Raw genomic sequence first — 11569 nt, 5'->3', positions numbered from 1 at the left:
CAGTTAAAATATGGTATTCAAAAATGGTAGAGTTAATTATTATTATTTTTTTACATTTATTTATTTTTCAGAGACAGAGAGAGACAGAGCACAAGTTGGGGAGGGGCAGAGAGTGAATGAAACACAGAATCCTAAGCAGGCTCCAGGCTCTGAGCGGTCAGCACAGAGCCTGATGCGGGGCTTGAACTCACAAACCGCGAGATCATGACCTGAGCCGACGTCTTGATGCTTAACGTACTGAGCCAACCAGGCGCCCCTGGTATAGTTAATTATTGAAGGTCCCAGTGGATGAGAATTTTGTTAGACTCATAGATGTTAAAGTAAGTGATCTAGATTAATAAGTTCATTTCAAATCTGCAAAATAAATGTGAAACAAGACAATTAAATTGAATTCAAGAACACACACACACACACACACACACACACACGTTTTGATTAACTGGTAAATTAGGGAAACCTTCAGACACTATTAAAAAAATTCCTCCAAAATTTATAAGTAGAAGTTGGTTTAAAATGAATGTTATTTTCCTGAGGTCTAATTCATTATGTTTTCTTGTTCCTTCTTAATTTAAAATTGTAGGGTATTTGGGAAAAACTGTTCAGCAGCATGAAATGTTTATGTGATATTCGTAAGAAACAATCACTTCTTCACATGCAAGTGAGCTATGATTATTCTAGAATTAAAAGTCTGTATAGTTTTCAATAAATCCCTTGATTTAGTTTTTGTTTACCTGTCACAATGCAGCAGAAGGATTTAATTTTTTATGCAACAATGCTATTTGCATCATGACCAAAGTAGGTAACAAATAACTCTTCCATTCTCAGAAATAAGCCTTATATTTTGGTTCAGATCTTTTGGAACTTTTTTTTTTTTTTTCTATTTTCACACTTATTCTTTCAGTGTTTTAAGAAGAAATTTAAATTGGAAGCCCTAGGCCATAGTGAACATTATAATAAATATTTCTCAATAGAAAGGGATGCTGATTTTCATTGCTTGATGTATATGTCATCATAATATACTATGAGAAATCACATTATTGTGTTTTATCTCTGTGCCATCAATTTTTGCCAGTTAAAGATCAATTCATTATCAAGGACAGCAGACTGGTAGGTTGTGTGTTTTATACCTTCTCTTAACCTAATAATTGATTTATTTCATTGATGGCGGTTTTCTAGACAATTGGGATATCAATATGGGTTTTAAATGCCCTTTTTCATGGTCATATTTTACTTTAGTCCACTCTTTTTTATTTTAAAACTTAAAAATGAAGTTCATAGTTTCTAGTTTTTGTTTTTGTTTTTAAATAATGTAACTCCTTTTCAAAAGGTGGTTGTTGAGGGGTGCCTGGGTGGCTCAGTCGGTTAAGTGTCCAACTCTTTTTTTTTTTTTTTTTTTTTTTAATTTTTTTTTCAACATTTTTTATTTATTTTTGGGACAGAGAGAGACAGAGCATGAACGGGGGAGGGGCAGAGAGAGAGAGAGACACAGAATCGGAAACAGGCTCCAGGCTCCGAGCCATCAGCCCAGAGCCTGACGCGGGGCTCGAACTCACGGACCGCGAGATCGTGACCTGGCTGAAGTCGGACGCTTAACCGACTGCGCCACCCAGGCGCCCCAAGTTAAGTGTCCAACTCTTGATTTCAGCTCAGGTTATGATCTCATGGGTCATGAGTTTGAGCCCCATGTCGGGCTCTGTGCTGACAGTGCAGGAATTCTCTCTCTCCCTCTCTCTCCCCCACCACACAATCAAACTCTCTCTCAAAATAAATAAACTTAAAAAATTGTCAGTCATTGAGACTTTGCATTCTTAGGATGTAGAAAAATGAAAAATAAAAAAAACAATATTGCTCCCACAAGAATGAGAAAAAGAAGGATAATCTACAGAATCATGTTTTCTTAACCACATCAGAGAAGTGAAGTTGCAAAGAAACAAAAGTACCAAAAGAGGTTAGAACTTCCAATGACAGATGGGACCACAATGATCTCACCTTTGGTAGAGCACAGAGAAAGATGTGTCCATCATACGAGTGGGTAACAAGAAGTCAGCTAAAAATTCAATGCATTCTTAAAAAGGCCAAGTGTGGGTTAGTGATGATTTGGAATAGCAGAAGGGAAGCTCATAATCATTTCCAAGCTTTGCCCCCACAGACCTCTACCAGGAGACCACATTAAAGATGAGAGACAGCGCAACGAGAGCTCTTCTCCACGGAACATGTATGGAAGAAGTGGTTGTGCCGGGCAAAAAGCTTCACCTACATGATGATGTAGGCCTCTCTCCCTCTCTTCAATAAAGCAAAAAATGATAAGTCACTGGGGCAGGAGCTGCACGTGCTCCAACCCCTAGGGCTTCCGCAGGAATCCAATGCTTCTTGGGTGGAATAATAGCAAAATCCATCTGCCTTTGGTGACCTGCTCCTGAAGAAGGAGGGATAGAAAACCTTAATCAAGACACCAAGATCTATTGCTATTGGGGAAGGGATAGAAACCAAAAAGTCTCTAACCCTGAAATAGAGTCAGGAATTTGTCTGACGAATTCTTACAATGATAACACATAGAAGTCTGTACATATACAGAGAGAGAGAGAGAGAGAGAGAGAGCGAGGGAGAGAGAAAAGAAGAAAGAAGAAGGAGAAGGAAGAGGAAGAGAGAGAATGAGAGAAAGAGAAAATGAAAAAAAAGAACCTCAGTAGGTGTGGAAAAAGAGCTGAATAAAATCCACATCCATGTATGATAAAAACTGTTACCAAACCATGAATGGAAGAGTATTTCTTTAACTTGATAAGCAGCATCCTTGAAAAAAACTGTAATTAGTATACTTAATAGTGAAAGAATGATTAATTGCTTCCCCACTTAGATGGGAAGCAAGGTAGAGATTTTTACTCTTGAACTCCCAGTTAGTATTGAACTGGAAGTCTTGGCCAGTGAAATGAGGCAAGATGAAGAAGTAAAAAGCATACAAATTGTTAAGGAATAAATGAAAGTGTTTTCATTCACCGATGGTATGGTTTCTACATAACAATTCCTAAAGAATCTATAAATAAAACTATAGAACTCACAAATGGTTTTACCAAGATCTTAGGGTTATAGGTCAAAATTTAGAAAATGATCGGGTCTATATACTACTGGAACTGGAGAAGTGGAAATTCAAATAAAAAATCAATGCCAGTTACAACAGCATTAAAATCATGAAATACTTAGTGATGCCTCAGCAGAATACATACAAGAATTGCATGGCAAAAAGTAGAAAATATTGGTGATGGAATTTAAAGAAGGCACAAAGACTTGAAAAAATATAGCATGCTCATGTTTCAAAAGACTCAACTTGTTATGATCCTAATCCTTCTAAAATGATTCTACCTAGTAAATGCATGGACATTCAAAATACCGGCAGGCTCTTTATTCCTGGTAGAAATTGGCAAGTTGATTCTAAAGTTTACATGTTAGTGTAAAACATCTAAAACAAACAAATAACTTTTAAAAAATAAGACTGCAGATGACGGACAGACTACTTGATTTTCAAGGATTGAAGTAAGGCTACAGTAATTAAGCCAATGTGTTATTGGAGAAGGATAGACACATAGATCAATGTAACAAAATAGAAAGCCCAGAAATAAACCCACACATATATGGCTAGTTAATTGTTTTTTGACTCATTGTCAAGATAATTCAATGAAAAAAGAATAGTCCTTTCTACAGAGACCAATCAGATATCCATATGTAAAAATGACCTTCAACCCATGAAAAATTAACTCAAAATGGGCCATGAATATAAAGGTAAAACTTCAAATTATAAAACTCAAAGAAAGAAATGGAGAAAAATTTTCTAATTTTAGACTAAGGAAGAGTTTACATATAAAATCACAAGCTATGAAATCATACGTTATAAAAGAAAAATGATAAGTAGAACTTCATGAAAATTGAGTACTTGTGTTCATTGGGAAACGATGTAAAAATTATAAATAAATAAGCCACTGACATAGGTAAGTTTTTTGCAAACAAACACATATATGATCAAGTACTTCTATCCAGATCACATAAAGAACTTTTAAAAATCAACACCAAAAAACCCCCTCAAAACATCAATAGAATATTCTATTAAAGATTTGAATATGCGTTTTATTAAAAAATAGACATAGGTGCAAGCAAACACTTGAAATGATCCTCAATATCAGTATTTGTTGAGGAATTGGAAAATAAAACTGCATATGATACTGGTGTCTGCTATGGGCTGAATTATGCCTCCTTCATTGTTTTTAAAGTTTATTTTTATTTATTTTGAGAAAGAGAGAGCCAGCAGGGGAGGGGCAGAGAGAGAAGGAGACAGGATCCTAAGCAAGCTCCATGCGGTCAGCGTAGAGCCTGATGCGAGGCTCGAACCCATAAACCATGAGATCAGGACCTAAGCCAAAATCTAGAGTCAGAAGCTTAACTGAGCCACCCAGGTGCCCCTAACCTGAAGATTTATTTTATTTATTTGAATGAATGAATGATTTATTTATTTATTTATTTATTTATATTTTGAGAGAGAGAGAGAGAAAGAGAAGGGAAGGGGCAGAGAGAGAGGGAAAGAGAGAGAGAGAGAGAGAGAGAGAGAGAGAGAGAGAATCCCAAGCAGGCTCTGCACTGCCAGAGCAGAGCTCAGCATGTGTTTGGTGTGGGGGGTAGGGTGGGGACATTGAACCCACGAACCATGAGATCATGACCTGAGCTGAAATCAAGAGTCAGACGCATAACTGACTGAGCCACCCAGGCGACCCAACCTCTTTCAAATTCCTATGTTGAAGCCTTAATCTCTTAATGCCTCAAAAAATGTATTTGGAGCTAGGGCTTTTTAAAGAGGTGGTTATGTTAAAATGAGGCTTTTAGGATGGGCTCCAGAAGAATCTGACTGGTGTCCTTATAAGAAGAGGACATTTGGACATACAGAGAGACACCTGGGACGTGCATGGACAGAGAAAAAGCCTCATGAGATGCCAAGCAGAAGGAAGCCATCTGGAAGCTGAGCAGGGTGACCCGAGGAAGAAAACAAACCTGCTGACTCCTTGATCTGGGAACAGCTGGACTCCAGAACCACGAGAAAGTACATTTCTGTTGTTTCAGCCACCATGGTAAAATCAGGGCATTTTACCAGCCCTGGCACACTAATACCACATTTTTCCTTTAATGACAAAAGCAACTTTTAGCCAGGATGTGGAGGAATCAGTATTCACGCATATTGATGGGGGGAAAGCAAAATGATACAACCAGATTGGCAATCAGTTTGTCAGTTTCTTACAGTATTAAAGGTACACTTTATGGCTCACAAACCCACTTCTAGGTATTTATCCAGTGGGAATGAAAATATATGACTACACGAAGACCTATGCCTGAATCTTTATGGCGTTTTTATTTGTAATGGTCCCAAACAAGAAACCATCTAAATGTCTGTTGACTGATGAGCTGATAAACCTGGGGTACGTCCATACTATGAAATACGATGGAGGTACCAAAAAGTGTGGACCATGAATACATGCAAAATCATGGACAAATCTTTTCTTTTTAATGTTTTTAATCTTTATTTATTTTTGAGAGAGAGAGACAGAGCGTGAGCAGGGGAGGGGCAGAGAGACTGGGAGACCCAGAATCCGAAGCAGGCTCCAGGCCCCGAGCTGTCAGTGCAGAGCCCGACGCGGGGCTCGAACTCCCGAACCGGTGAGATCGTGACCTGAGCCCAAGTCGGACTCTCAACCGACGGAGTCACCCAGGTGCCCCAAAGCATGGACAACTCTTAAAAGTCTTATACCGGGTAAAAGAAGGCTGACAAGAAAGACTACATACTATATGGTTTTGTTCCTATGGCATTCTTGAAATGTAAAACCAGCGGTAGAAATAGAATTTTCAGGTGCTTGAGTTGGGTTGAGGACCTTGACTACAAAGTGGCACAAGGAGGCTTGTGTGTGTGGGGAGGGGTGTAAATATCCTGTATCTTGATTATAGTAGGGATTATGACGGTATACACTTTTCAACACTCTTAAAACTGTACATCTAAAAAAATAGTGGTTTTTGCTTTATATAAATTGCACCTTAATACACCTAATATATTTCTTTATTTTAATTTGAGAGAGAGGGAGAAGAGCAAAAGGAGAGAGAGAGAGACAGACAGACAGACAGAATCTTAAGCAGGCTCTATGCTCAGCACGGAGCCCGACGGGGGGCTCAATTCCACAATCTTGGGATCATGACCTGGGCCAAAACCAAGAGTCAGGTGCTGAACCAGCTGGGTCACCCAGGTGCCCCACTCCTGATATGTTTCTAAAGGAAACACTAAATGTAGAGAATAAAATGGGGTAAGAAGACGGTCTGTAAACTTTGATACATTGAATTAAACAATAGCGTAACAAGAACTAACATTATGTTAGGATTAAAGAAACGGTTGTATACTTACTAAAATTCAAGTAATATGTATTTAATACATAATTAAACCTAAACCTTCCATTAGGAACATCATAGGATATAGAAAAAAATGTAAATTAGAGTTCTTGCCTTATATTCATTGATTAAAGGAAACATTCTTGACTGCAAATAGCTACAATAAAATATACTATGTTGGACCTGTTCTCTAAGTGCTATAATATCACTGAGAATAGAGCAATTAGTTCCAATTGAAGATACTGAGAAGGGCTTCATTGACATTTATATTGAACTCTGTAGTTTTCTGGTTTCTTTCTTTTTTTTTTTTTTTTTTTTACCAATCTCTTGATATCTGGAAATCTATATTTGCATGATGCAAAATCACAACATATATCCATATAATTTTGTTCATACATAAGGTGTTTAGTGCGTTTGAATTTGCAGGACACTTGTAGCTGTCATTAAACTCTTTCTTTTCCAAAGGTCATCTGTTTCCGTAGTATAAACTGAATTTCAAAGTGAACGTCAACACTGAAATCACTCAAGTAGTGCTCATAAGCCTCCGAGTTGGCATGTTAGCCGAGATTTATTCTGTTTAGAAAAATGCTCATCTGTATTTTCTTCTGAAGGCTCCATCTATCATCCATCGATTGTCTTTTCTGTAAGAACATTTCAAGAGAAGCGACAGCATCTCTGTTGGTACAGAGATAAATAAGCAAGAAAAAAATACTTGTTTCCTCATGTACTAGTCGGGCACGGTGGTTCTTGGTCCACGTCGCCTGCACTCCACTATTTCATTTATTAATTAATTAAAGTTAATTAATTCAATGCATAGTGAGAATCTACCATGTACTAGGTGTTATATATATATATATATATATATGTTAAATATATATTTATTATATATATTATATATTGTATATAATATTATATTATATATTATATATTATATTATATATTAAATATATATTTAATATATAATATATATTTATATTTATATATTTATATATTTATATATTTATATATTTATATATTTATTATATAAGTAAGTTATTCCAAACATATTCTACCAACACAAGAGCCTATTTATATATATATAAATATATAAATATATATAAATTAAAAATAAATATATATAGCCTTATATAAATATATATATATATATATATATATATATATATATCTAGCCTTATAATTGCCTTTGAGTAGATATTATGAACTGTGTTTTATAGATGAAGAAACAGAGTCACAGAAGTTATATCATCACCATGATCCCATTAATAGAGGATTTGATGAGGGATACAGTATATACTGCTCTTAGGTTGACAGGCGCTCTACTGGAGGGTAGCCTCTGACATCTCAACATCTGTCTTCTGTTTTTTTGTTTTTTTGTTTTTTTTCAACTTTTTTTATTATTTATTTTTGGGACAGAGAGAGACAGAGCATGAACGGGGGAGGGGCAGAGAGAGAGGGAGACACAGAATCGGAAACAGGCTCCAGGCTCCGAGCCATCAGCCCAGAGCCCGACGCGGGGCTCGAACTCACGGACCGCGAGATCGTGACCTGGCCGAAGTCGGACGCTTAACCAACTGCGCCACCCAGGCGCCCCTGTCTTCTGTTTTTTAACTAGACACCAATCTATTCTGGCAAGGGTTTCCAGGTTCAGTGTGAATGCCTACTATAAATGCAGTTATCATGAAACTGGGCAACACATTTGTCCATGAAGCTGCAACTAGCTTTTAAAGATGCGAAACAGTGTAGGGAGAAATCTTGTCTTTGACGTACTGGTTATTAAAAGCGGTATTCTCCAGGGATCAAGGGTAGGGCTCCGCAGGCCCTTCTTTGACTACCTTTTGATATAAAAGCTGTGGAAGAAAGAGCACCTAATGAGATGATCAAGTTTACAGATGAAACTATGGCCTCCTGGGCTGAGAGGAGTGCCAAGCTAATGGGAATAAACTGTGGCAATTGTTGGTGAGGCTGTGTGAATGCTCAGAGCAGGGATAAAGTTGGGAGCAGGCAGGCATAAAGTGTTACTTTTAGTCAAAAAGAACTCAGACCAAAGAGATGAAATTAAGACCTCTAAGTGGTATATATGCCCTGGGAAAACATTCTTTCATTTGCTCCTGGCCCAGGATATTTTCTCTGAATAAAAGAGAAAATTTGAGTAACCTTAGGCAAAAAAAAAAAACAAAAACAAAAACAAAAACTACTCCTTTGCTCTAGAATTCTGCATGCAGTTTTGGGTGTTAGACTTTAAGAAAGAGAAGGTCTTGCTAAAGGCAATGGATATGGAAACCAATTTGACAATAAATTATATATAAAAATAATAAAAAAGAAAAATTAAAAAAAAAACCCAAAAATAAAAAATAAAGGTAATGGAAACGACCAAAAAGTTAGAACAGTTTTGTACCATAAGAGTAGTTAAACAAATATAAACATGGACTGTAGAGGCACACGTTTAGACTAAGAACATAATTTTTTTTTTTCAAGTGGCAAAGTACCATCCCCTTAGTAAAATTCAGCTCATTACTTTCGAATTAAATTCAGATTTTTAAAGTTGTGAATTTTATGTTCAAGAAACATTTGATAGAAAAACACGTAAGTTATTCCAAACATATTCTACCAACACAAGAGCCCATGAAATGGAAAGAAAACAAAACAAACCCAAAAAACAGAAACAAAAACAAAAAAAAACAACCAGCATCCATCCAACTTAGAGCTCTCACTTTGTTCTTATGTAGCTCTTTCAAAACAGTGGGATGTAGGATTCTTATTCCTTTTTGGGCGTTTAGGAAATTAGCTTTCAGATAGCTTAGCTGTATTTCTTCTCATCAAATAGGGATCCCGGGATATAGCAAAAGCTCAGGCTCCTTCAGTTTCCAAATCCAGTGCTCTTTGTGCCTCTTGGACAGTTCATTAAGCAGAGGGAAATGGGGAGTTTTCAACGCTAAGCGTTCAGGAACCACGCCTGCTCTGTGTGTTATTCAAGTAACTGTGGGTCATTTAGCTCATAATAAGGGACGGAGTCCCACACACTTTTTAATCTGTATTTTTATCACTGCTTTGATGATAAAAGCTTTCTAACTCGAAAATTAACATACTTTTAAGTATTATTCGTATTCGATAATATAGATACTTACTTAAACGGTACTAAGAGTAATTTTTATTTTATTTTATTTTTTAAATTTTTTTTTTTAACATTTTTATTTGTTTTTGAGACAGGGAGAGACAGAGCATGAACAGGGGAGGGTCAGAGAGAGGGAGACACAGAATCCGAAACAGGCTCCAGGCTCTGAGCCGTCAGCCCAGAGCCCGACGCGGGGCTCGAACTCACGGACCGTGAGATCGTGACCTGAGCCGAAGTCGGCCGCTTAACCGACTGAGCCACCCAGGCGCCCCAAGAGTAATTTTTATTGCCCTTCTACAAAATGCTTTCGATATATGATTCTCTTTAATCTTCACAGTAATACTATGAGCAAGATATTTTTATTAACTAAAAACCTGAGCGAATACTGTCAGTGCTTCCTCTCTAATACCCATCTCTCAGATCTTTATTTTTTTTCATCCCTGCTGCCAATGCTCGTCCCTGAATTACTCCCCTATGCTTAGAACACTGCTCCTGCCTGCAGTCCTGCCCCATCCAACCTTCCTCCACATGCTGTCCAGTTATTTTCTTAAATGCAAGTCTACGCTTACTAGAATACCTATTGTCTATGAAGGAAAGTCAGCATTCTTGATTACATACTTCCCCCTTCTACTCTGCTTATTCATATCTTCATGTAGTCAGTGAATATACGTTATTCTTTGAATTAGACAGGTTGGGAAGGGAAACGTATTGATTTAACTTTAGACTGATGGAGAGGTAGCACTAATAAAACACATTTTTGTACTTCCTGTTTGGATTCAGGGTTAAGAATCAGTGGAGCGAGAAAGAGAATGAACATGACTGGAGGCATGAGGTTTCAGCGGATCCATTTGAAGGATGGAAGTATTAATGCCGATGGGTATGGGAAGGTGTAGGTGCATTTAGATGAGATTGAGTGTGTGTGTGTGTGTGTGTGTGTAAGCACACACACACATATAACTTATAGTGGAGGAAGGACTGTAACAATTTCTGCCTCATAAAGAGACTACATAAAATATGAATAGAGAAGACAATTGGACATACTTCATTTCAGCAATCCCCTGATAAGCTTAGTCTTTACAAGCAGTAATTCAAACTAAAGAAAAAAAAGTTGCCTCAAGCGTTTGAATCTTTTCATTATTTGTTTTCAGTCTTGGGTGGCCGATCCACGGTTTTATTAGACAATTTGAGCGCATGTGTGTGTGTTTGTGTGCAAGAGAGAAACGCAGAACTTTATTTTTAATACCTTTTATTTAATAAATAAATAAATAAATAAATACCATTTTATGTTTTTAAACATAAACATGTTTTATGTTTTGGTATTTTAATAAATACCATTTATGTTTTTAATCAAAAAATCATTTTCCAGGGACCTAAACAATGATGCTGAAGCATCCAGATTTAGTTTTAGTCAAAATTTTTCCTGAATATAGAATATATATCCAAGTCATTTTGTTAGTGATATATATTTTTTAAAAGAATAAAAAATATTCGCAAGGTGCCTGGGTGGCTCAGTCACTTAAGCCCCCAACTTCTGCTCAGGTCATGATCTCGTGGTCTGTGGGTTTGAGCCCCACATCGGGCTCTGTGATGACAGCTCAGAGCCTGGAACCTGCTTCAGACTCTGTATCTCCCTCTCTCTCTCTCTGTGCCCCGCCCCCATGCTCTGATTCTCTCTTTCTCAAAAATAAATAAACTTTAAAAGGTTTTAAACAAACATATATACAATTCTTGTTTTCGAATTGTGTATGTACTTTAAAGGGTTAAATAATTTTGCAAAGTCTCCAATAAAAACGAATTTGTGGTTCTGCACGTACTCCCAAGCCTAATTCCTGCTCCACAAAGGCAGCCATACTTTTAGTTTTTATTTCCAGTATTCACTTCCAGTTTTCTAATATTTCTTCAAGGCATTTTTATATTCCTGCTAAAATTATTTATTACTTATTACACCCTTAATGAGGAAGCTTTAACCCTAATAACACTTCTCATACCCGTTCATGTGCACACATGTCTCATGTGAAAATCCAACCCCCCTCCTAAATTTATTGCATC

The sequence above is a fragment of the Neofelis nebulosa genome, chromosome 3 (assembly GCF_028018385.1).
Source record: "Neofelis nebulosa isolate mNeoNeb1 chromosome 3, mNeoNeb1.pri, whole genome shotgun sequence".
Classification (NCBI taxonomy): domain Eukaryota; kingdom Metazoa; phylum Chordata; class Mammalia; order Carnivora; family Felidae; genus Neofelis; species Neofelis nebulosa.
Note: the sequence above shows the minus strand (reverse complement) of the source record.